This window comes from Rissa tridactyla, chromosome 6 (assembly GCF_028500815.1).
Source record: "Rissa tridactyla isolate bRisTri1 chromosome 6, bRisTri1.patW.cur.20221130, whole genome shotgun sequence".
Taxonomy (NCBI): Eukaryota; Metazoa; Chordata; class Aves; order Charadriiformes; family Laridae; genus Rissa; species Rissa tridactyla.
The window spans coordinates 27,494,489-27,518,335 of NC_071471.1; the positions used below are offsets into that span (position 1 = coordinate 27,494,489).

General features: G+C 47.7%; 1 long non-coding RNA gene across 2 annotated transcripts in view; it reads right to left on the reverse strand.

The window, feature by feature from the left end:
- Positions 1–23,847, reverse strand: part of LOC128910873 (uncharacterized) — a 56,472-nt gene that overhangs the window by 15,595 nt on the left and 17,030 nt on the right. For both annotated transcript variants that reach the window (XR_008466908.1, XR_008466907.1), the window contains 5 exons: positions 18,360–18,468; positions 16,190–16,277; positions 13,840–13,959; positions 9,681–9,771; positions 7,739–7,844 (listed from right to left, as the gene is read on the reverse strand). This is a non-coding gene — a long non-coding RNA (uncharacterized LOC128910873). The remainder of the gene's footprint in view (positions 1–7,738; positions 7,845–9,680; positions 9,772–13,839; positions 13,960–16,189; positions 16,278–18,359; positions 18,469–23,847) is intronic.

Here is a 23,847-nt window from a genome sequence, read left to right on the forward strand (position 1 = left end):
TTGTGCCAAAGTCCCTTTGAGGCTCTTTTCCATAAGCACTGTGTGCTCCCCATTGCCTGGCTGCAAGGGAAGGTGAGGAAGCTCATGCAAACATGAGGTGACAGGATCTACTGTGCTCATACAGTGCTGCAGCTCTTTCCACAAGCAGCAAAAAACCCACAGACAATCAATAGGAACTTTCCAATGACAGAAAATAAAGGAGGAAGACCACAAGAGCAGTGAAAAGTTGCAAGATCTCTGAAGGAAAAAAGCCTGCCCTCCTCAGAGCCTCCGTCCTAAACCGCCCATGCCCTCTGCACCCCCTCAGTCCTCGTCTCTCGCAGCCGAGCACGTTGCTGCAAGGGCCAACAGCTCCGAGTAAGAAAGGGGCTGTAGCCTGGCCCCGCATTGTCACCCCGCATCCAGAAAGGTGATGCTCAGAGCCCAGATGGCTCTGTTCATACAGCCCCTGGCCGGCCCATGGTGACATACGGGGCCAGACGCATCAGGGAGAGGAGAGCTGTAGGTGCGGCAAAGGCCACATTTGTAATAAAATCTTCTAAGCACACATTTTATCTCGCAGTCATAACAACAAGCTCCTTTCCATAGACACCTACTTTTTTTTTTTTTTCCCAGTCTATCTGTAAAAACATGAAGACTTGTTTGTGACACAGTGGAAACGAAAGCACACAGAAACTGATATTTAAAGGTTAAGATATATTGGCTTAATCCTGTCAGAACTTTAATGTAGATTATATAGGGACAGGCAATGACCAGAGGGAGGGAGAGAGGTGTAAATAATCCAGAGGAGTGTGGACTTGTTGGCAGGGTGGATTTATGCCCTGTCTTAATAAAGTGCCCTTTCATCTCTGGAACCTGGGCTCAGAAGCCAGTCTAGACAGGAATTAATGGGGCTCCTTCTCCACTTACAGTTCTCAAGGTTTCCCAACACCCAGTGTTCTCAAATACAGCGGGGAAGTGCAGATTTACAGGATACACTGTGAGCCCAATCAGCCACGGATACTACTTTTTGCAGTGAACTTTTAAACACAAGCTTGGACCGTTCACCCAAGAGGGTCTGCTGCTGGGCCAGGGGACAAATTAAATTCACTTACTACAGCCTCTTTACATGATTGCTACCCTAAGATGAAGCCAAGCAGTTGGCAGCCTGTTGTAAAGAGATGGATTAGGGCACACCAAGAAAAGAAGATACTGGTGTGCATGGCTTTGGACCGGGACTTGGTTCTGCCTGGGCACCATGCCTAAGAGCAGGAGTTACTCAAGGCAATACAGCACCAGGGCCTGCAGATGCTGAATTGCATGAAGTTTCCTGTGGTGAAGGAAAATTGCTGACTTCTTTTCTGCTTGCAGTGAACCTTCCCTTTGTTTGCTTGTCCCCTTTGTGGGGGGGGAGGTGTTCAAAAGTGTAGGTGGGGACGGAGCATTCAAAAGCATTTCTCAGGGAAGGATCTGGGATTTCACTGGAGTGTGCAGTCAAGGGAAGCAAGGAAAGCTATAAGCAAAAAATGTACACATCCAATGTGATTTAAAGTATTTAAGCAAAATTCTTTGGAGAAAGGTTTGATAGGGATTATAATTTCTTGAACTCTAATTGCTATTCCTGGGAAAAGGGCACATCTTAAACTCTCATCTCTAGCTATGCACAAGGACCCCCAGATGCAGAGACATTCAGCTCCTAATTTTACATCTGTTAAATTTTCAGCAACAGGAGACAGGGAGCAGCAGGATGCGCTGCTGGCTATTAAGAAGCCCTTTTATTATGCAAAATTTGCATCTTGTCTAAGTACAAGGACTCCAACCAGTAAAGACAGAGCCAGTTAAAGAAAAGGAATTAGAGAACAAAGTGGTCTCTAAAGGCACAGCAAGAGGTAAGAGCCCACTGTATTCGGTGATGGACAGTGTGACAGGTTCTCTTCCCAGGGTGTTTCTTCTACAGACATTTGGACAGTACAGGTGGAGGTGGCCAAAGAACTTCCTTCTGGGAACTCAATAGCTCTCTGCTAGGCAGAAAGGCTAGCCCAGGACTATGCAATTTGTAAACTCTTAAATTAAGACATGCAAAAGCCACAGGCAATGTATAAGCAGTCCTCTGCATGATATTCTATTCTGTCTATAAAGCCTAGCACTCAGATTGAAAAAAAACATTGCCTTCTCTTGCTGACAGGTGCCCTGGGGTGCCCAGCATCATGCCCAGGGCAGCAGGAGCCCTCTTCTTACTTCTCCTCATCCCTGCAGCATCAGTTTTGTACAAAAGCTCATGGCACTGCTCCATGAGGCTCCTATACCTAGGGAAGGAAGGGTAGCAGAAGGTGTTGTGTGTTGAGGAGTGACGGCTGATGGAGCATAAGTGATACGAACAGCTCCATCAGTTAGATAGCAATTGCCCTCTTTGCCCCAACTCAGGAATCTCCTGAGACTGCCTCGCAAACCAGGGGCTGCTACCAAAGAACTTGATTTAAATGAGCTCCAGGCCAAAATGCAAGCTAGCTCCTGGCCTGGTGAAGAGCGATGTTTCCTCCGCATGCAAGAACCAGCCGTGAGATCTTGGGAGAGGAAGCACCCAGGCTCAGTCAGCTCACTTCAGGAGTATACACATTTTGCCACCTGCTGAGTTGTGCCGTCTATCCCAGGTGGAACTCCTCAGCTACAGCAGGAAACATTACAGGGGTTAGAAGTAAGGAAGGGCGTGGAAGAAGATCAAGGGCTTCTTTATCATGCAGGGTTTTGCACATTAGTAGTATTCATTAGTGGAGTCTGATAATAAAGAGCAGTAATAAAGCGCATCAGACCACCTCTGCGCCTCCAGAGCTGTGCAAAGCTAGCCCGCGGCAGGGTGCAGCTTTAGGCTCACACAGCTCATATCTCAGCCTGCAGCCAGAGCACAGCATTTGCCTGGCAGCAGGGGAAGCCCAACACAGATGAAGCCCTTCTGCCCTAACGTCAGCCAGTACAACTCCGTTCTCCCAGCCGTGTTCTCCCAAACTGCCCACCTGGGCCAGCCACGACTAAGCTGTGGCACAAAGTAGTGCAGGCAGTAACGCATGTGCAGGGTGAACCTTACCTCTCACTGCTCTAGTCTCAAAGCCTTGCCACTTCCACGGAGGTGGGCTGGGCTTCTTTCTGACAGGTCCCACTCCACAGATAATTTATAAGCTGGCACAGGCTCTTCTGAGATTGTATCATGGATGCCCTGGTGTGTTTTGGGCTCTGTGCTGGCCAGCTTTTTGTTCCCAGATTCAATCTTGCCCAGGGCTGAGTGCTGTGGTGTGGGAAGAGCAGAGCCAGGGAAGCAACACGGGTCTGCAGAACAAAGGGAAAAACCTCCCCCCCTCCTAAGAGCTTCTCCCCTCTCTGTTCACTTGGCAATTTACAACTTCCCACTCCCTGTAAGGTAAGGGAGACACAGAGAAGTGGATGGGAGGCGGACGGCATTTCACATAGTGGGACAGCCAGGAAAGCCCCAGGGCCTAACCTGTCCCAGCACCCGGTGGGTGGCACAACCAACCGCTTTGCCTGCAGCTGATGAGGGTCTCGCTGTTACCCCCACACCACCTCACTGCTCTGCAGCCCCTCCCATCCACCAAGGAAGACTCAATGCTGTCTTGGGGATGTGTTAGCGAAGGACCAGCCTGCAAGATCTCTATTTACAGTCCTTTTGGCACCTACAACTTTTCTCTGCTGGGCAAGCAAAGGTGTCAGGGACAAGACCTAGGGCACTTTTTCACACCAGCATCTCTGCAGTTTTTGAGCCCAGGTGGCTGCCATTAGCACATGCACACAAGGCAACCTTTCCCCTGTCACTGCCAATGGGAAGCTGTCACCTGGCACTCCAGTACCCTGAGTGTCCTGCACTGCACTCCAGCACCACACTGTCCCCATCTGCCCGGCTCCCTGTGGCTCTGCCACCCGCCTGACAGAGGGCTGAGGGGCTGTGCTGGGGGGTGAGCCCTGTGCTGAGCCACGATAGGAGGGGCTGGGCTTTCTAAGAAGCAATTTGGGCTTATGGACCCCCAGAGTGCATGGGCAATTTGCACAACTGAGAAAGATGCTGCCCATTGTGGGGCAAAAGGGACTGGCTTGAGCTCTTCCTCCCACCTGCACTGTCCCCTCCAGCGCCTTGCAGATGCTAATCGGCTGTGGGGGAGGCTGCCTCCAGACCCAGGGATGCCTGCAGTGAATTATTCCTGGCTTCCTCAGCTCGGACAAGCATCCACCAAGCAAGATTCAGGGCTATATGTCCCCAGCAGCTGCAGATGTTTGGACCCCAGCTCCTGTGTTGGACCCAGTGCTGCTGGGCTCTTGGTGTACTTGTAGGGAGGACAAGGGGAAGATACGGAGCGAGGAAATGTGAAGACATCTAAAAAGTGTGATAAACCTGGGATGGATCCTACACTGTAATGAGACAAACATGGCCTGTGCCGTGGGAGAAAACCTATCCCAGCAGAGGTGGCTGTTCTTCTCTGGGTTGGCCAGGAGCAGAAGTGAGAGGTGCTACAAAAGTCACGATGCTCTATAAACCCTGCACACCCACAGTCCTCTACCCCATCAGACCAAGGTAAAGGGATGTGGGAGCAGAGGAGTCCCATGTCCCCTTTCTTGACAATCCCTTAACAGCCTGGGCACTTCAGTCCCACTGCTAACTGCTTGCATGCCTTTGAGGACAGTGACCACTGACTCCCACTTTCAATCCAATGAAAGGTGTCAGAGTGTGCCAGGGAGGGGTGGGTGCTCTCTGGTGATGTCCTTCAGCTTCACAGGGTGCCGTTCCAGTGCTGGTATGCTGCCTCGAGCACAGCATAATGACAAGGCAAGATCTCAACTCAGGGGAAGGAGATCTGGGTCACCTGGGGAAGGAATGACGTGGTTAATACCAGTGTTTGAAAAAGGAGCGTGGAGCCACGGATTCACAGCGCGTGGGCAGTGCTGGGGTCTCCCCAGAGGTACCTGCCTTCAGCCAGCTGCAGTTGAACCTTTGGTCCCAAAGGAGCAATTATTTCAGGAGCTTGAACCAACGTAAATTAAAAATTACTGTTAATCACTGACCCCTGTAATGTTGAAAGTGCTGCGTAATGGAGGAGGTGCGTGCATGAAACAAAAGCCTACAATTCAATTTCAGCAGTGATTAAATTGGCGGAGGTTGTGTCCTGTAACACAGCATTATGGAAGACAAGGCAAACAAGATTAACCCACATTGACAAGGCATTTATCCACGGCTAAGAAGAGACCCATGCCACAGCACCTCTGCCCCACAAGTTTACACCATCCCACAAGAATCTAATCCCTCATGGCCTGTCAAGCTATTAGGCAAATCTCTGGCTCTCATTTGCCTAATCCAATAGCCCCTAGCTTCCTAAGAAAGACCTCCTAGGGGGCCTTAACAACCATGTTTGTTAGGCCTTATATAAGTAAACAAAGCTCTGAAAGCCAAACAGATTCCTTTTCCATCTGGGATCTCGACACCCTCTTAACCTGGAGATAAAACCAACACACAGGAAAGGAGGATTTGTTTATAACAGGTTGAGTTCTGACTCCACAATAAGCAGCATCTGAAGAATTTTGCCATCAGTAGCTCTACACTTTACACTAGCTGCAGAGGGGCCAGGTGCCTGATTTCACCCCAGAGCCTTTGTATCATCAGGGATTTATTGCACAGCTGATATATAGGACCACGGTGCTCGTTCCCTTTTCTGCCAGCTTCAGTGGAGGAATAAGCAGTGTTAAAGCATCCTTTCAAGACCAAGATGCTTTGTGTGCACATGCGAGCGTTGCCAGGAGACCAAACGCTTTGACAGGCTTGTGCACCCAAATGTACAAATGCTTTCTTGGAAGTCCTCTAAATATTTTTATGAATCCGACCACTGGCAGTGATACCTCTGAAATTAAACAGAGTGCAGGTGTTTCCTAGTCCTTGGATTTTAGGACACCACCACCTCTGCTGTAGGGATATACACCTCCCTGGTGTTTTGGCCAAAGATTCAAACTGTCTCAAGGCTCTCTGGATCTCCCAGGGCTGAGAGCTACTCTTATCTCTGACACATCATTAACAATGCCCTTGACGATGTGGTTTGCTCCACAGACAGGCAAATCTTTAGGGAGCGTTCAGGCTTGGCTGCCTACCAGGCCTCTGGAGATTTGGAAACAAAGCTGAAAATATCACAGAAAAAGGTTTCCTAAGGGTCCTTCCCGTACAGCTCAAGTGAGGCTGAGGTCCGGAAGCCATCATCACATTTTCTCCCACTTCCTCCACAAAGTGCGTTTGCAAAGGCAGAGCAGAGTGTCCACTTCAAGGAGAAATGCACTGCCAACACCACAGAGAGGTCCAGTGAACAGGAGCACAAGGACAAACACCTCAATGGAGGACGACCCATGGGCTGATACAGACAGGCACTGGAGTGACAGAGACCCCCCCAGGCTCTCCTGGCTTCCTGCTGCCTCCTCTGACCCTAGGCAATTTGGAGATGAATGGGTTGTGGAGGTAGCAGAAGAGCCTTTGCTATGCTGTCAGTACTATCCCACTCCATGCAACTGTCTTGGCACTGTACAGGCACAGAGGGTGCACACGTATTTCCAGAGCCATGCGTAGGCTGGCAAATCCATAGGGTCACGGAGTACTGTTAGTCAAAGCCTGGCTGCCCTGGGCATGACGGAGGTTGGCTGGCTAGGTCCTTCCCTCTGTAGCTCAACTCAGAGATATCACCATCTCTCTGGGCACAGGTCTGTGCAACCCATAGACGGTAAAAAAAAGCACTTCACACTTCCACCATATGCATGATAATTTCAAGGGAGAGGGCACGACTGAAAAGCGAGCACTTTAACTTAAAAATGTAAAAAGTCTTCAAGATGTTTTTTTGCCACCTGAACACCCAACCTTGCCCCCTGCCCAAGGTCCAGGCATATAGGTAGGAAATGTTATGTGTTTTCCATCAGCCTGGAGAGGAGTTCCCTTGGAGACTGGTGGTGAGCAGGGACCTGATCCAGCACTCTAAATCCTTCACATCCACCAGTTGAACAGCTGTTCAGGTTAGGTCTCATTTATATGCAAAGCAGCTCGGCCATCAGAAAGGATCTCTAATGATGCAAATCGGTTGTGTGTCATCCTAGCAATGAAAGTCAAGGGAGCTGTTACTTGCTTGAATCCAGCACATTTCAGCAAAAGTGCCATTTAGTGAAAGAAAGGGGATTTTTACTGTGGAGTACAGCCCACTACCCTCACTTACTTTCCAGCTGAGATCACAGCTAAATCGCTTATCTTTACATTTTCATACAAATCTGATTATCCTAGAACAGCTAATTGTTTCATAAGTGTCACTTGGAAGCTATCCATTTCCAGCACAAGTAAAGAAATTGCACTATAAAACTGTCTACCTTCAGCATGAGTCACTTTAGCACATAGGATGAATATTTGGCATTCTTCACTTTTTCATATTGACTCGCATATTTATTTTGGAAGAAAAAAAATGGACAGCTTTAATTCCTTCCCATCAGAATTCCTCATATTTTCTTAGCTTATTGAAACTTTTTTAATAGACCTTACAGTACATGAATACGTTGTGTAATGACTGCTGCTGATGGAGACATTCACCTCTACTTTCATGTAAAGAAAAAGCTAAAAAATATCTAGAAGAGTGGTTGGTACTTTGTTAAGAGAGCCTGTAAAGCCTACAGATTATGTCACCTGCCATGAAGAAAGGTTTCATCCCTCTGGCTAAGGCCATGGAAACATCAAGAGAAGACTTACATTCAGTGTTTCCTGGATGAAGCATGTGTTTCTCTTCCAAAGAGAAATTCTAACATGTCGCAATTAAATTTCTTAGAGATCTGTTCTGAGCCAGGCTGGAAAACCCCTGAGAAAGAAAAGAAGGTTTTGGTCTTCAGAAAGCAAGTCAAATTTCCAAGGACAGGAGTCAGTAATAAAATTCCTTTAAACTATAATTGAATGATCATTTCCATATTACCATAAAATGTTTTTCCCTGTATAAAACAGATATTTCCTCAGCTGTTCACTCAATCTCATGAAAAAGGAGTTATACACCTTTGCAAAAGGATATCGCTTGGCCTGTGGAAAATATTTCTATGTATTCTCCCAAGCATGTGACCACATACATAGCTAAACTTTAAAAAAACAGCCAAGTTTAGCTCAGCATTAGTTATTTTTACAGTTTAATATCTTTGGAGTACTATCTAACAAAAAAGTAATGCTCTTCTAGGTGGGCCTGATCTAAGTGTCATATCCAGGAGCTGAAACCAAGGCCCCTGATTTTAGTTTTGCTTTTTGCCCGCTGCAGGGTGGAGGGACTGCAGGATGATGTAGTAGTAACACAAGTTGTGCACATCTCTGAAGTGCCACTGGAGATCCAGAACAAGGAATGTGCTTTTTTCCTTCATGCTATGTATCCTTGGCTGAGCCACTTATCCCAGTCTGCAAAATGTGGCATTAGTTAGTGACTGGTCAGTGAAGAAATTGCAGAGCAGTATCATCAAGTGGTATATCATTACAAGAAAGGCTTGTATCAAAACGTATCATTTCTGTAAATGTAGACAAAATGGATATATCCAGTGACCTAAGCAAGGGCTTGAAAGTGATAGGAAATCAGTGGTACTTCATGCAGGCAGGATCCCTCAGCGCTGAAAGACTCTGCCTCTGAAAGGGGCTACGTGCCCTCCGTTCCTATCAGCTGAAACAAGGGCCATGGGTGCTCCTCCCTCCCCAGATTGAAGCCTAAAATTGTCAATTAGGAAAACAAATGTAGGTACTAGACATTTTTTTGTGAGTGTCAGTTCAGCAATCACTTTATTACAAGTAATTTTAGTATTGAATGTAGTGCAATTTCAGTAATTTAGCAACGTACAATGATGGATTAAAGTGCCTGGTGATAGACGTTTATTTCACCTCCTGAAACACAATTATTATGCACTTTACTCAATAATAGTGTCTTGTTCCAACTAAAATACACGTTGTGTAATTCTTTAAGCTGTAGAATCATAGCAATTAGAGAGGAAAATGGCTGATTGGGTCACTGATTCCAGCCTGTTGCCAGCCTACGATTGCTCCCTGCCCCGTATCAGCTAGAGTTTCACCCAACTCCTTGCATTTATACGTTTCAGCAATGGTGATATCGATTTAAAAAAAAAAAATAATAAAAAAGTTGGAAGCTTCAACTACAGGTGAAAGATTCAGCCTTTTACTGCAGAAAATCCTGCGTATTCACAGCGGGAAGGGTCTGAGGGGTTTTCACCTCCTTATGGCAGCAGGCTGAAATAATTTCAACCAGAATGTTCTTCAACAACCTTTTCCCGTGGAAGCAGTTTTGCTGAAAAAATTTCCCAGGTTTCCTTCTAAATGAAAAGTATGAGTCCTGTTTTTCAGTTTGGAATTCCTCTCGCTACTTTTTGCCTAATGACAGCTCAATATTCATCATTTTCTAAAACAGAAGTGAAAAAACTAAGCCTGACTGAAATTTTACTCAAGAAAAGCCACAATTCCTGACCTGTTCTGGCAGAGGGGTGGTTGGTGTCGTTTCAACTGTTCTTTTTAGGGAGCTCAGCAAGCCATCTCAGTGCTCTGGAGACCAGGGCCCTTTCTGCTGTCAGAAGCTGTAGCTCCTTGCCGCATCCCAGAGCAGGGGAACAGAGCAGACAACCAGAGCCAAGCATTTTATTACAGGTACTGATATACCTACCTGCATTTCCCGTGGAAACTGCACTTGTGGTCCTGGCTTTGTGCCTTGTCTGTGTTTACCCCCACATAGTATCCTTGGGAGCAGGTGCAACCTATGGAAACAGCACATTTTAAACAAATAAAAAAGTGTCTTGAGAAAGCAAGCTTTCAACATGAACTTGGGCAAACAGCAGGCCAGAAAAATCTGCGCTGTGGAGGTGCACTCATCCAAACATTGAACTGACAGACCAGCAGGGAGCTGCGCAGGCAGGGCACACGCACAACGGTGTGGCCATCCCTTAAAAGTGTTACCAGGCTATGGACAAGCCAGCGAGGAATTGCCCAGGCTTGGCAGCCCCAGCAGTCTGCTCAGGGTTTGCCATGCAGCCAGCACCAGCAAAGGACATGACGTTCACACACAGAATATGACAAGCTCTCCCATCACGGATAAGCTCAATTGATGAGTTAAAAAAGGAAGAAATGCGTGATTCTTCTGGACAACTCAACCAAGCAAGCAAGTTACAGCATATATCCATAAGCCCAGTCCTCACTCCATTGTCCAGCTCAGGAAGCAGCATATTAAATGCTATTGGAGTCAACAGACTGCTCCTGATGTAAAATACTCTCCTTTACAAGCTGGTATTAACCTCAGCCCTGTGATGGGCTTTTCACCTGTATCTCACCAGGTCCCCGAGCCTTCCTGCCTGGTTATCCTCTATTAAGGCTGTCCTGTAACTGAGCTGCACGCAGAAATGTGAGTACAAAGATATACCGGTACAACTGACCCAAAATTAAGCACCAAACTACTCCTGTTGAATTTCAGATGTTCTGAGGCTTTAGCCACAGCATGAACGCCTGTGAATCTGGAGACTGGGCGGGGGCGGGGGGGGGGAAATCCCCTGGTGCAAGTGCCATGTGCCATTCAGCTCCAGCCATGAAATCACAACATTTACTTTGTAGGGCTGTGCCTGTGTCTTGTCAGACACACAGCCTCTCACAGCACAGGAACAGGCTCTGTTCCCAGCTCTACCACAGACTTCCCGCATCTGTCTGGAAAAAAATCACTGAGAAGCACATCTGAAAAAATGTTACACACTCAGCTCCAGACATTTGATCTAACACCTGGCCTAGCTCTCAGCGGCGCTGGACACTGCAAACACTGTTGGCTTCGACTGGGGCACTTCTAAAATCCAGACCTGATGGGCAACAGGGATGGAGGGAACATCTGCTTCTTCACTGCACTACACAGACTTCACACTAAGGTACCTTTTCAACGGAGCTGTGTACAAGTCAAACCAGTTAAACCAGCGAACAGTTGCTCTTTGTTCTGCACACATGCCAGAACATTAAAAACTCTCACAGTTTGGCACCAAAAAGAGAGAGACCCAAAGCTAGCGACTGCTTTTGGAAACAGGAGCCATAAACTCTTTTAATTCTTTTTTCCCACGTGTAAACAGGGGATGCCAATCCCTGCCTGCTACTTAGGGCTCCCAGGCATCTGCAAAACACTGAGGGCATCCCATAGAAAACATAAAAGCAGTACTTCTTGCTTCATCTATCTTTTTAAAAAGTTAGTAAGGTGCTGGCTGGACACTACTAATGTTTGCTATGTCAAGCATAAAATAAGATGCTGCTACATATGCTATAGAATAAATTACTGCTGACCACACTGAATACAGTGGCTGCTTTTTGACATTTCATCAGGTGCGTTATATTCTATCCTAGACAAGGAAGAAGCCAGTGGAAATAGTTGAACACCAGAGATAGCTTTAAAAGAAAAGAAATATAAAGTTTCCAAACTTTTTCTCTGCCTTGCCAGACTTTTTTGCACATAGTTCTCCCTGTAGGAGTTTTGAAGAGGAATTCGCCTGTGATAGTATTTGCATTTGACAGGTGCCTCGTTGGAGCAGCACACCTGCCTTGTGTGCACCACCACACACAGCGGAGCCGAGCATGCTGCTCTGCAGCGATGGTCTGTAAGAAACAAGCACAGAACCTCATGCTCCAGATGCTATCAGTGCTCCGGGTGTGTCGTCTCAGCTAAGGAGGCAGAAACATGCTGGTTATTCAACCGCCGATCAGTCCTGATGCCGTGATTTTGCTAGCCCCAAGAAGCCGTACCTTCTACTACAAGAGATCTGGGAACTGCGGGCAATGTCTGCTGCCATGGGGAAAAGAATGATCTTGGAGCTCCTCCTGCGCAGGGGCAATTGCAGGCAGCAAGGATGTGGTGAGCAAGTGTGCCTGTCGCTCCCCACCTCCCAGGGGGTGAGTTAGGCAGCACACGACCCTTACTGTCACACTCCACCAAATCTGCTGGGACATGCCACAGCCAGGGATCACTCCTCACCGGAGCTTTTTCAAATAAGCAAAAAAAAGTGAAATGTCAAATAAAATAGAGTAAGAAAAGAAAAGTGGCATCTCGTGTTCCTCTGGTCTCCTTCATTCCCAGGAGTCTCTGATGCCTTAAAAGAGTGGCAATGTTTCTGAAAGCAAACCTTTTTGATAAATGATGCAGTTATTTATTTTGCAGAAAGCCAAGATTTGTCACGATGCCGTTTTCAAAGTAACACAGCATCTAACAAAGAGAATCATAGGCAATTTACTGCACGACACTCCATTCATCTCAGAGGAAGAAAGACCTTGTTTGACCCTCTCAGGATTTGAACCTGTAATTCCACTGAACCAAGGGCTTTGAAACCTGAAGCTCAGCAGTTTTCTCCCTGAAGATAAGACTAGGTTTTCCTGTTCACCATGAATCACCACAACCCTGCAGACTGCTGTGGAACATGAATTCCCCACGACACAGGAAACATCAGCATCTGCACATCCCATCAGCAAAAGGTGACCAACATGGCTGTGCAGCCATCTATGACACCATCCGCTCCTGCCGGTGCTCCCAGGTTGGATGCTGAAGATGAAGGAACGAGATCTTGCGCATGAGACACATGCTTAGTGCTGCACCCTTGCAAGCTGCTCCACTCTTGATGTCCACTTCAGCTTCCCCTGAGGTGTCAGACAGGCAAACAGAGGCCTGTTTCTTACCTAAAAAACCCTAGCTTTGCCCCATGCTGCTTGTGCTAGGGTATCCTTTATTGATTCACCAGGACCAATGTGTGAGCATCCAGAAGCAAACACAGGGGTCACCAGTGCCATTCCAGATTTGTGTGATTTTAAACACAAGATGAGAAACTTGGAGCTGATCTGGGACCCTGGTGCTTCTCTTCTGTCTGAAAATGCAAATGCAAACGGAGACAAATGCAAACTTTATGGCCTGGATCAGCATGTTGCCTCCTCTGGGGAGCATGACCCCATTGGTCTGACGTAACAGGCAGGCATTGCACCAGCGAGGACCTAAGAGACAAGCCCCAGGGCTGCACTATCATTACGAGATAAACACGCTGAATTGCTCAATAGATCCTATGATGATCTGGTGATGGAAGGACCTTGCTTTAGTTTGGTGCTCTGCTAAATATCACACCCGCACCCAGGAAACTCATGCTGACGCGAAAGGGTCACAGTGGCTCAGGCATGGTGGCTGTTGTCGGAGGGAGTGACCCCGAGCCAGGGTGCTGATGTTCCCGTGCTGCAAGGGAGGGCTGGCTCTGGAAACCCAGCTACTCCCTCAGCCGCTGGTAGTGCTGAATTGCGGCAGCGAGCTGAGCCCAAAAAAGCACCCCAGGATTTCCGAGGAGAGAGACGTGCAGTTGTTGACAGCATTTTCCCCAAGTGTTACCCAAATCCGCAACGAGTTGCAACAGGCTCGTCATAAATTTTCCCTGTCAAACCCTCCCTGGAGGAGTCTCTCCTGACACCCAGGAGGGCAGACCTCCCGCCCTGGAGAGGAGGGAAGGAGGCAGCTGAGGTGGGTAACCAGACACTTCTTAGCTGTCTCTTCCCTCTGCCATGCGTTCAGAGCAGCCTGCCATGGGCACATCTTCAGCGGTCGGACACCTTGGGAGGATGGCCGCTCGCCAGGCAGGCTGTGGGAGCTGGGCTCTCTGCCCGAGAGAAGGCCACGGGGAAGGAGAGGCTGTCTCCTGCCTTGGGTACTAAACCCCCTGCTTTTCCCCAGCTCCCTTGGCCATACCATCTGTGCTGTGGTTCGCAGGCCCCCTCTGTAGGCCCAGAGGCAGAAAACCCATTTTCCATCCCCAGGGAGAAGCACTGCCTTCACTCACATACAATTAGGAGATGCAACTGTCTTCATCCTGCCTGCAGATTGTATTAAAGATCGCACCTTCACCAAACAGCCTTGGAAGCAGGGAAGGGGAACCAGGCAGGTTGTATCAGGCTTTACTCTGCAGGAGAAGGAGAAGGTTGTGGTTAGAGCACAGGATGGGGAATTAGGACATCCAGGGTGGCTTCTCTGCCAACAGACCGGGCAGCCCAGCAGGCATGGTGGCAACCCATGTCTGTGTGAGCCTGATCCTGCTTAGCTCAAAGCCTCTCTGGTGAGGTCTCCCCTCCTGCACTGATGCTGTCACATTGGCATAGTGTGTCTGTGCAAAGCAGCTCCAAGAAAGAGTTATTTTCCCCCAAAACCTGCCTTTTTACAGCCAAGCTGAAGTAAAATATTTCCGTCTGGTGTGGGGAAATGACATACCCCTTCCCATTTTGGTAGTCAAAAGCACTGGAAATACCAAAGGAACACGGGTAGCTCCCAGGAGATTTTCAGCTGGAGGAAAAATGGCAAGGTCCTGGGGTAGGGAGGGGGGATTCAGGCCAAGCAGGGCTCCCAGATCAGTTCCATGTGCTCCAGGGAAGAGCATCCAAACCAGAGCTGAACTGCAGCGTGGAAGCAATTTGCAAAACGCAGAGACCAACCAACTCTACTTCAGCATAGAGACGGTGGAGTACCCAAGCACACAACCTGCCAGGTTGCTGACAGCAGCATCACCCCTCCCTCTCCCCCTCTGACCCCTCCATTGGCATCATCTCCTGGCCAAGCAGGTGAGCAAGAGCAGGGTGAACGCCTGCATCTGCCAACCCCACAAACACGGGGTAAGAGCTAGCTGCTGTGAGATACCTGTGCTTGCTCTGCCCCAGGCCCACAGCAGAGCCAAACCAGGGCACGCTGGTAACTGACAGGGCTTTAGCAGCAGGAAGAATTAGCAGAGAAGCATTCGTGGCCTTGGATCTTAATGAGATTCATTTCTAAAAAAGCCCAGGGTCTCATTGCAGTTTCCAAGCAGAAAGGGATCACCTGAGGACTCTGAAAGGGAAAGAGAGCTACTTCATTAGCACTACAAGAGCAGAGCTCGGCAGGAAGGGAGAGCAGAGAACTGAGCCCAGGCCACGCACGTGTCAGGGCATCTTTCTGCTCATCTGTGGTAGGGACGTTTGAGTATGCTGCATTCCAGGTTAAAGGAATACACACTTGTGCATACTCTTCTACAAGCAAGTGAGATGCCACTTAAAGGTCACACTGAAACTGGCCTCTCTGCGATTCCCTAGGAGTAAAATAGGATTTGCGGCTATAGTAATTAAAGAAAAAAATACCAGAATTGCTGTTTAGGCTGCACGTAGCCTGGGATCTGGTTTCAGGGGCTTTGCAGGGACGTTCCATGCCACTTCCAAGGACTTGTTAAAAAAATACTTCATACCAGCAGAGTTCTGCGGTATTTTTTTCCAGCTAGTCCTGCAGGCTACCATGGGGAAATTCGCTATAAGGATTTCTGTAGGACTCTGACTCACACAGGAACTTTTATTACTGCTTTTAAATATTTGACTGCCTTTTGGCTGCTGGCAGAAAAGTTATTAAATGTTTTACCAGACGTGGCCAGAAACTCTTTATAAAAACATCTTGGCCTGGCATAAAGCATATGTCTCTACTTATCTCTGTAGCATGTGCTCAAAGCTTTCACATGTCCCTTGGCAGTGGAAGAAACTTGGGACCTTCATGTCTCTAGGCTGTGGATAAACAGAGCTTCCAATGTCCTGTGCTCATGTGAGTAAATCTTCTGGTATGCAAATAGTCCTGCTGCAAAAAGCAAGATATATCAAATTTGCAGGACTAAAAAGGCCGGGGCCCCAGTACAGACTCTAGGTTCTGGTTCACACGCACAGCTCTGTGGCCTGATCCTGACAGGATCCATCTATTCAGCCACTCAACCCTTACTCAAGGGATTAAATTGAGTGAGGAGCTCTTGCTCTTGCAAGTAGTCCTGTCGGGTCGGGTGACATTTTCAGTACTGCGTGACACTTTTTTTGCTCAAACCCCTTTCCACCCCATCATTGTTTTTTCTCCCTTCATCTTCCTCACACAAATTAAGATGAAACAAAGAGAAAGCATCCCACAAAACAGAGCAGAGATGAACTCTGTCCCAGCGCTGCAGGGAAGAAAGCAGGAATAAAAAATCACTGCCTGTTTCTGCTTTCACAGCAGCAGTAAATCAGAATGTTCTGCTAAAGGGGCTGTTCATCAGACGTACTTGTCCCTGTATTTTGTTGCTCTGCTCCCTGATTATTTTGCCATGTGATACAGTGATCAAAAGCAGTGGGTTATCACTAAAGGTGCCTGCTGCTTACCTGCTTAGACAGCTGTGCTTCAGGAAAGTAACAAATACAGCTTCAACTTCTCTGCATCCCTCTGTGGGCATCCTGGAGCTGAACACACCTGCAGCAGTGATGAACACAAGTGGGTAAGTGGAAGGAGAGAGGATCTGCATGTCAGGGGCAGCGCAGGCTGGAAGCAGACCCATTCCTACTGCATGGAGCAGAAGTATGCCCAGACTGCCCCCCACTTTGCAGGGGTTACCTCTAAAAGGACGAAGTCTGGTACTGATCACCACCTAATCACAGCAGCTCAGATTTGCTGGAGATTTCATGCTCAAGCAGCCGGCCTGCTCTGGGCTCCTTCCTATTCTGGCACCAGTGGTGGAGCAGAGCAGCTTGGAGCTAGCTCAGGGCTGTCCCCGTGGGCTTCGCCGTAGGCAAATCTCACGTGTTACACAGCTGTCTGTGAAGCTGAACTCTGATGTAATGCAGGGGAGATTCAGGCCTAGCCTGAATTTCATTGCAGATTAACCTCAAATTCCCACATTTCGGTGTCTTCTGCTTCGGTGCAGATGGCAGGATCGGGCCCTGCTGGGCTGGAGGTGCAGAATGACCACTTGAGGATTCAAAAAGGATCACAGGTGCCCTCCTGGGTGCAAGCCCTCCCTGCTCCCAGCCATGCCTGTGCACCACACCGACACACACCTTCACCATCTGCATCCAAACCATGGCTCTTTGCACTTGTACGTTATCACTAACACCCACGCAGGCCCAGTAGGAGCAAGCTGTGAGCCCCACCGCATCCATCTCCCGAAACCTGAGGAGCAGGATGGGTTTGGTTTGCAGGCTGTTTCCTCCCACAGGTCCGAAAGTGCCCCGAGAAGCCCTGCATGTCCCGGGGAGCCAGGCAGGGCAGAGCACGGCATTAGCAAGGGCCGCTGGTGCCCTCTGTTGTCACAAAAAAATATAGGAGCTGCTGAGAACACGAGTGGGACCTGCCACCCAGGACGGGGTGCAGGGCACCCACCTCTTTGGGCTGCGGGTGTTGGGACAGGGCTGAGCTTGGCAGCTCCCACAGAACAGCCCGGTCTGACTGCGATAAGAGCTCAATGGGTTTGGATTTGGGTTTGAGTGCCATTGGCACCCACACAGGGCAAGAATGGCTGCTCCTCACTCAACTCCATCTCCTAAGGGATCTGCTGCATCACCCAGAGGATCTCAGAGCATTCCAGGATATTGTTTCTGCCTTCCTAAATAGCTACATATATCCAAAACAGTCCATGGAGATCACACCCAGGTTTCCCAGCTAAATAGTACATGGCAAGAATCCACTTTTTCTTTAAAAAAGGAGTGCAGTGTTACAGTGGGTGAGGGCCGATGCCTCAGCACATGCGTGGCACTGAGTAATCTCTGCTGAGAACAGTGTTCCGACCCTGCTGCCCAGCTCAGTGAAAAGGTGCCAATTCACACATCGCTTTTCACAGTGCAAAATACCAGCATGTTCCAGCACCGGCTGCTCTGAGCATTTCCCTAGGCTGGGCCCAGCATCATACCGAGTAGTTGTAAGCGCTGCTAGCAGGGAACCTCACACGCAGTTCTGGTGCTGCTCTGTCCCCTCCTACCTTTACCCTGAAAGCCAGGCCACCAGCCATAGGGACAGGCAGCGATTTCTTGGGCTGGCTGTGGGATTTCAGAGTGCCTTCCTGGTCACCCATATCTCAATGCACTCGTTCACCATCAACTTCAGCTGGTCCCATCATCTGCTGCATGAAGCTGCAGTGGGGAGAGGGCTGACAAATAAATCAGGTAGGGTGATGGGGCCAAGTCTGAGTCCCGCTACTCAAAGAGCAGAGCTTCTTTTTGTCAAAGGTACTGAAATCTTCAACACATGGGGCTACAAGGGGGAGAACGTGCCCAGAAAACCTCATCCTAAATATGTGGCTTGCACTTTTCTTATGGTCCTGGCACAGAGACCCACAGTTTGGGCTCTGCAGCCTGTGGCCCGAAAAACTCGTCTGGCAATTCAGCCTACAGCACAACCTCCCCTCCATCCTCTCGAAGGGCAGCAAGACTTGCACCAGCCTCCAAGCAACAGCAGGGCCCTGGGCATCGCTCAAGTACAAGGTTTTGGGCTCCGTGAAGGTGAGTTGCAGCCTCCCACCCCATTCCCAGGCAGAGCAGGGAGCTTGCATTCTCTACTCACCTGCTAACAAGGGCCCAGCCCTGCTGAACAGACACCCATGTGTCTTGGAGGGTCCTCAGGCTCAGATGCATTTCAAGGCTTGCAGTTGATATGATGATATAGCCATCACCTTAAAAATTAATATATGAAAACAGGTTTTTAACTGGACTAGAGAGATTTGACTCTATTCAGAGCAGAACAGACAACAGTAAGTGGCTGGTTTCCACCCCCACAGCAATGGTCAGCTGTAATTTGTGTGCATCTTACAAGGAAGGAGTAGTTAATTATTATTTTAATACTAATTTATTTAGCATCTATCACAAAGAAAACCCAACCCTTGTGGTCTATAAATGCTTATGTAATTAAGTCTTAACATTAATTGTTATTGGAGATGAAAGAAAAAAATGCTACCTGGTCAACTCAGTGTAAATTTTACTCTTTGTGAATTATCTCTAGAAATGCAGTTTTTCCATATTTGTTATTAAAAATAGCTGCAACAATTGCAGCTACTGATTGCTTGCTAGCTTCTCGCTAATAACGCAGCTCAGGTGTTTCAGATGTAGCAATTATGTGCTGTATTTCTGCAGTTTGGGTATGGTATTAACGACACACAGAAAATCTCTCCTAAAAACGCTCTGCATTGCATTGCTTCCTTCAAACCCCACAAACACTCCTGCCTCCAAAGACCTCATCCTGAATATCTGTGGGAATTACAGGCTAAGGCTACAGACCTAGTGGGGGGCAACTCACCAAGCCCTGAGAATGAATATCAATCAACTACTGCGCAGTGCTGTGCCCCGAGCACAGATGACCCTCCAGAGAAGTCAGAGTCTTATCTGAGAGGGCAACAGGACTCAGTTTTTCCACCAAAACCAAGCTTTTCACACAGGCTGTCTTAAATTCTGCATCATCGCTTGAGCATTCAGTTGCACAGCAGAAGTGCAGGGTAACTCAGCGATCTGGGCTGTTCTCTGGGTTCTCACCGGAATAACCGAGAGCAGACCTTACACTTGCCTTGCCAGCTGCTGGACTGGACCCCAGCCCCACAAGGTGCTCCCTGCAGGCACAGCCTCTCGGCGTGGGCGGCATTGCTCTCGGCGGAGGCGAGCACTGCCAGCCTGTACAGCCTGCCTGAGGGACTCCTGCACCAGAGCAGTCTATTTTATTTAACAATCCCATTTCCTTTTCCTGAATTTCTGGAAAGAACCTGGCACGGCTCCAGGTTTTTCTCTCTCTGAAGCGCAGCCTACACATGGAAATAAAAACATTTAGAAAGGGATTGGCCATGCTAATTGGCTGAACACCTCCAGCAGTGCCGAGACGCTGAAGGAGCGGAAAGAGGTGTGGAGCTTCACACCTTCTCCTGTAACCACAAAGACAATCCATTTCCAGTGCGGGGTATGTTTGCCGGTGTGTTGTCTCCCCCCGATCGCTCTATATCGATCCCCTGTGGGTCTGTGGGCAGGGACCGCCTCAGCTCCCAGGCCAAACAGAGCTGCACACACGCAGAGGACTAACAAGTCTTAGGAAGCATCGATTTCATGACAAACTTCCTAGAGGAGCACAGCACACACAGTGCTCTGCCCGCTGTAGACCACACAGACATGCAGAGCTCCTTGCTGTGCCCCAGCATCATTTAGACTGAGTAAATGCTAATATAATAAATAACAAGTAACTTAATTGCATTGTGGAAATGGGGGGCCTGATCTTGTAACAAAATCCTCGTAGACATCCCCGTGCATCTGCGTAAACCAGGTAGGACCAGGCAAACTGCTACACGGATCCTGTTGTGGTGTTACAATAACATCTTCAGGATGTCTGTGGCTCCGCCTGGATCCACATACCCAAAAAGTGCATTGGAAATGTCCCATCCAAAGAGCTCATCCGTTGCAATAATTTACAGAGGGGAGATGACAGAGGAGACAAAACCCTGGCTAGAAAAGTGCAAATAAGGACCCAAAGTTGCACTTTCACGGTCTCTGTGACCCATTTGAACTTTCGGGGTCCGAGAGAGATGGGACTGTTCAGCATGGGAAAGAGAAGGCTCAGAGGGATCTTATCTATATGTATAAATAGCTGCTGTGAGGGTGTGAAGAAGATGGAGCCAGGCTCTTCTCAGTGATGCCCAGTGAAAGGACAAGAGGCAATCACACGATTTGAAACACAGGTTCCACTTAAACATAAGAAAATACATTTTTACCGTGAGGGTGGCCAGACACTGGAATAGGTTGCCCAGAGAGGTTGTGGAGTCTCCATCCTTGGCAATATTCAAAACCCAACTGGACGCAGCACTGGGCAACCTGCCCTGACTGTGCTTTGAGCAGGGGGCTGAAATAGACAATCTCCAGAAATACCGCTGACCTCAACCATCCCATGATTCTATGAGTAGAGATTAAAATTAGAACTAATAGAAAATAAAAATATCACAAGAAATTGGAAGAACCGATTGAAAGAGGCATGCCCCAGGTACTTCAATGGATGCTTAAGTGAAATGTTCTTGGCTTACAGGTGTTACAAGACAACTGTGCTGTGCTTTTCTGTGTCCCAAGAGCCAAACAGGGACCAAAGGGAAGTCAAAAAAAAAAAAAAAAAGCTGGAAGTCATCAGAGTCCTTTTACCTCTCAGGCTGCTTTCCTTCTGAATGGGACAGTCGGGCCAAGCCATTGCTAAACATATAGTTTTAGGATGATGGTCTTGAAAATTGTATTTTTCAAAATAAAATTTCATTTTACCAGAAATATTTATCATATGCTTCTTTCAAAGGAATATGTTAATGTAGCCTTTGTCCAGTGTGGCTTATTCCATTTGACCATGTATTTCTCCTGGAAACTAGGATTTATACCCAAACTAAACGTTTTTGTGGGCTTCTAGATTCACAGGTTAAACACACAGTAAAACCAGTTATCTCCCCATTGCAGGTAGAGAAAAGCACAGAATTCTTGGCATTTTAATCACCCCATGAAGATCAATGGATGATTTTATGCTTTTTTGTGGAGAAGGACAGGACAGGGAAAAAAAAAATCACATATATCGATTCCCAGGCATCAGTGAAATGAATAATAGGGTGAAATGTCCTACGTAAGTTCTTTGCAGGTCTTGTGAAAGCTGCCTGCCAAGGAAATGTAGCTGTGCATGTAGGTTGTGATTATGCTAAAGAGGCACTAAATTAGTACATTACATGCCCCATTTAGCACTACTGTGCAAAATCTGAGAGTGCTAATACATTTTGTTTCTAGGGTCAAGAATCATTAAAGAATGGATTCATGGTCATTCATTAGCTAGGAAATTAAAGTTTGACAGCTGCTTTTCAGTTCTGATTTCTCTTAAATGGCAGTATTATATTAGAAGGCTTTTTTTTTTTTTTTAAACCTTCCAGGCTGTAGAATGGTGAGTGTCATCCCTAAAGCACAGTATTCCCGAGTCATCCAACCAGACGTACTTTGTAAGAGTCATATATGGCTTTGGGGATTATTTACAGGGGCTGAAAATGTTGCTATGTGCTATTGAGAGTGGTTTCTTGCTTAGCTATACGGTTATAAATCCAGGTTTGGAGTTTTAACTCCACTTCTGCTAGTTTTGCATTACAAAGGAATTATACATTGTGCAAGCAGAAACAAGGCCCTGGGGTTCTCTGTGGGCCACCAGTCCCAGAAGCGCAAATGGAAGTTATGCACATGTATTTAGAGAGAATGAGCCCTTTCACTAAAACAAAAGGAACAAGAAAACCAACAGTCCTCACAACTCTCAGCAGGGCTCAAGGTAGGAGAAACACTGCTTGCCCACTAAGGTAGGCACATAACATGAGGCTCAGGGAAAGTCCTTGGTAACCCCAACAAAATTCCTTGGATTAGAGTCTCCATTCTGCAAAAGCCTCTGCATGTGAGAAGCCTCTCTGAGCTCAATGGTACAACTCACGTGAATACATGCCATGTCGCAGACACAAGTGTTTGCCAAACCACTGTCCAGCTGACAAAACGCATAGTCCATAGATTAGCTGACACTCGAGGTGGCTTTGTTCCTCATTCTGTATCAGCAGCCACTGCAAATACATAAGCAGATATATTCCCCTTTTCTGTTTCCCAGTTTGCTCCTACTAAATTTATATCGATAATAGGAAGGGTCTTGCTTGTCCCACACAACAGCCATCCTAATGAGAGCTATGTTTTACACCTCCGTAACATTGTTCTTCCTGACGTGCCTCAAATCTCTTCCTACACTACAGCCAACATTTAAGCATCCTGACTGTCCTGCGGAGCTTACCCCGATTTCCTGTGTGAATACAACTAGTTGTGTGCGGATCTCTCTGAAGAACTGGTACCTCTCTCTGTGAAAAAGCAGCACTGAAATGGCAGCTTTGCATGGGAGAAAAGCTTAAGGAGGGAGGGGGGGGGGGGGGAAAGACAGACGACGACGAGAAAACCCAGCAGCCTGGGGCCTTCTATTGATCAGAGCCCATGGGCTGCCTTTGATTAATAATCTCTGCATCAGTACCACAATTGATGTAATACCCAAAAATGTTGCATTAAAAATGCCAACATCGAATTGGATTGATCTGGTTATTTGTGCTACAAGAGACACTCAGTCCCAGTCAGAAGAATAGTGATATCACTGACTGTATTGCTAAATAAAAAAAACTTAGAAAAAAGTTATTTCACATTCCACTCACCACAAAACACTGTCCCTCCCAGGCAGGCTAGCAAATAACCCTCCAAACTTGCAAAGTACATATGAAAAAACTAGGACACTTACAGAGCAGAAACAGACTAAAACCAATAATTTATTCATTAGAAATTATTTCCTCTCTTATAAATTGGTAGAATTGAAAGGCCATATTTTATAGTGATAAAGCATTGCTCAGTTCTAAAGATCCTGTGCTCTTTGTTAAATTTATGCTGAATGCGTTTCCCTTTTGCTGAAATGCTGCTGTCCCCAGAGAGCAGAGCAGCAGATATGGAGCACTGCCAGCCTGACTTTGGGTTTAAGAGCTTTACCCAGCCCTGTCTTGAAGGTCTTCCGCACCAGAACGACCTGCCCCTACCCCCGAGGATTATTCAGCTGCCCTAATACACCTTGCTGTTACTGCACTCCCAGCCCCAAGAGTGACAAGATGCAGAAGCTGTGTCTCGAGCGTGGTCAGATTAGGAGGAGGTCAGTGGGGAACAAACTCCTGCCTCTGCGTGGTATGATGTACCTCCAGTGGGCACCTCAGAGTGTTCGGTGTACAATGTTTCTTGGACCCCGTGAATGTATTTCCACAAAATGCAGCTGATGGTCTGTCATAACCAAGTGACTCCAGGAGCTGCAGCACTCCTGAGAACACATGAGTCCCCAGAAAACACACAAATATCCAGATCCTCAAAGAACACCACAGAGAGCTGCTGACACGCAGCTTTGGTGCTGGCAGCCTAGACACTGCTTTTTCAGCTCTGCTCAACTCCCAGTTGTACTTGCTGGTACAATCACAACTGAGCAGAGACAGGGACCCAGACAGCCCTGCTGTGCTGGGACC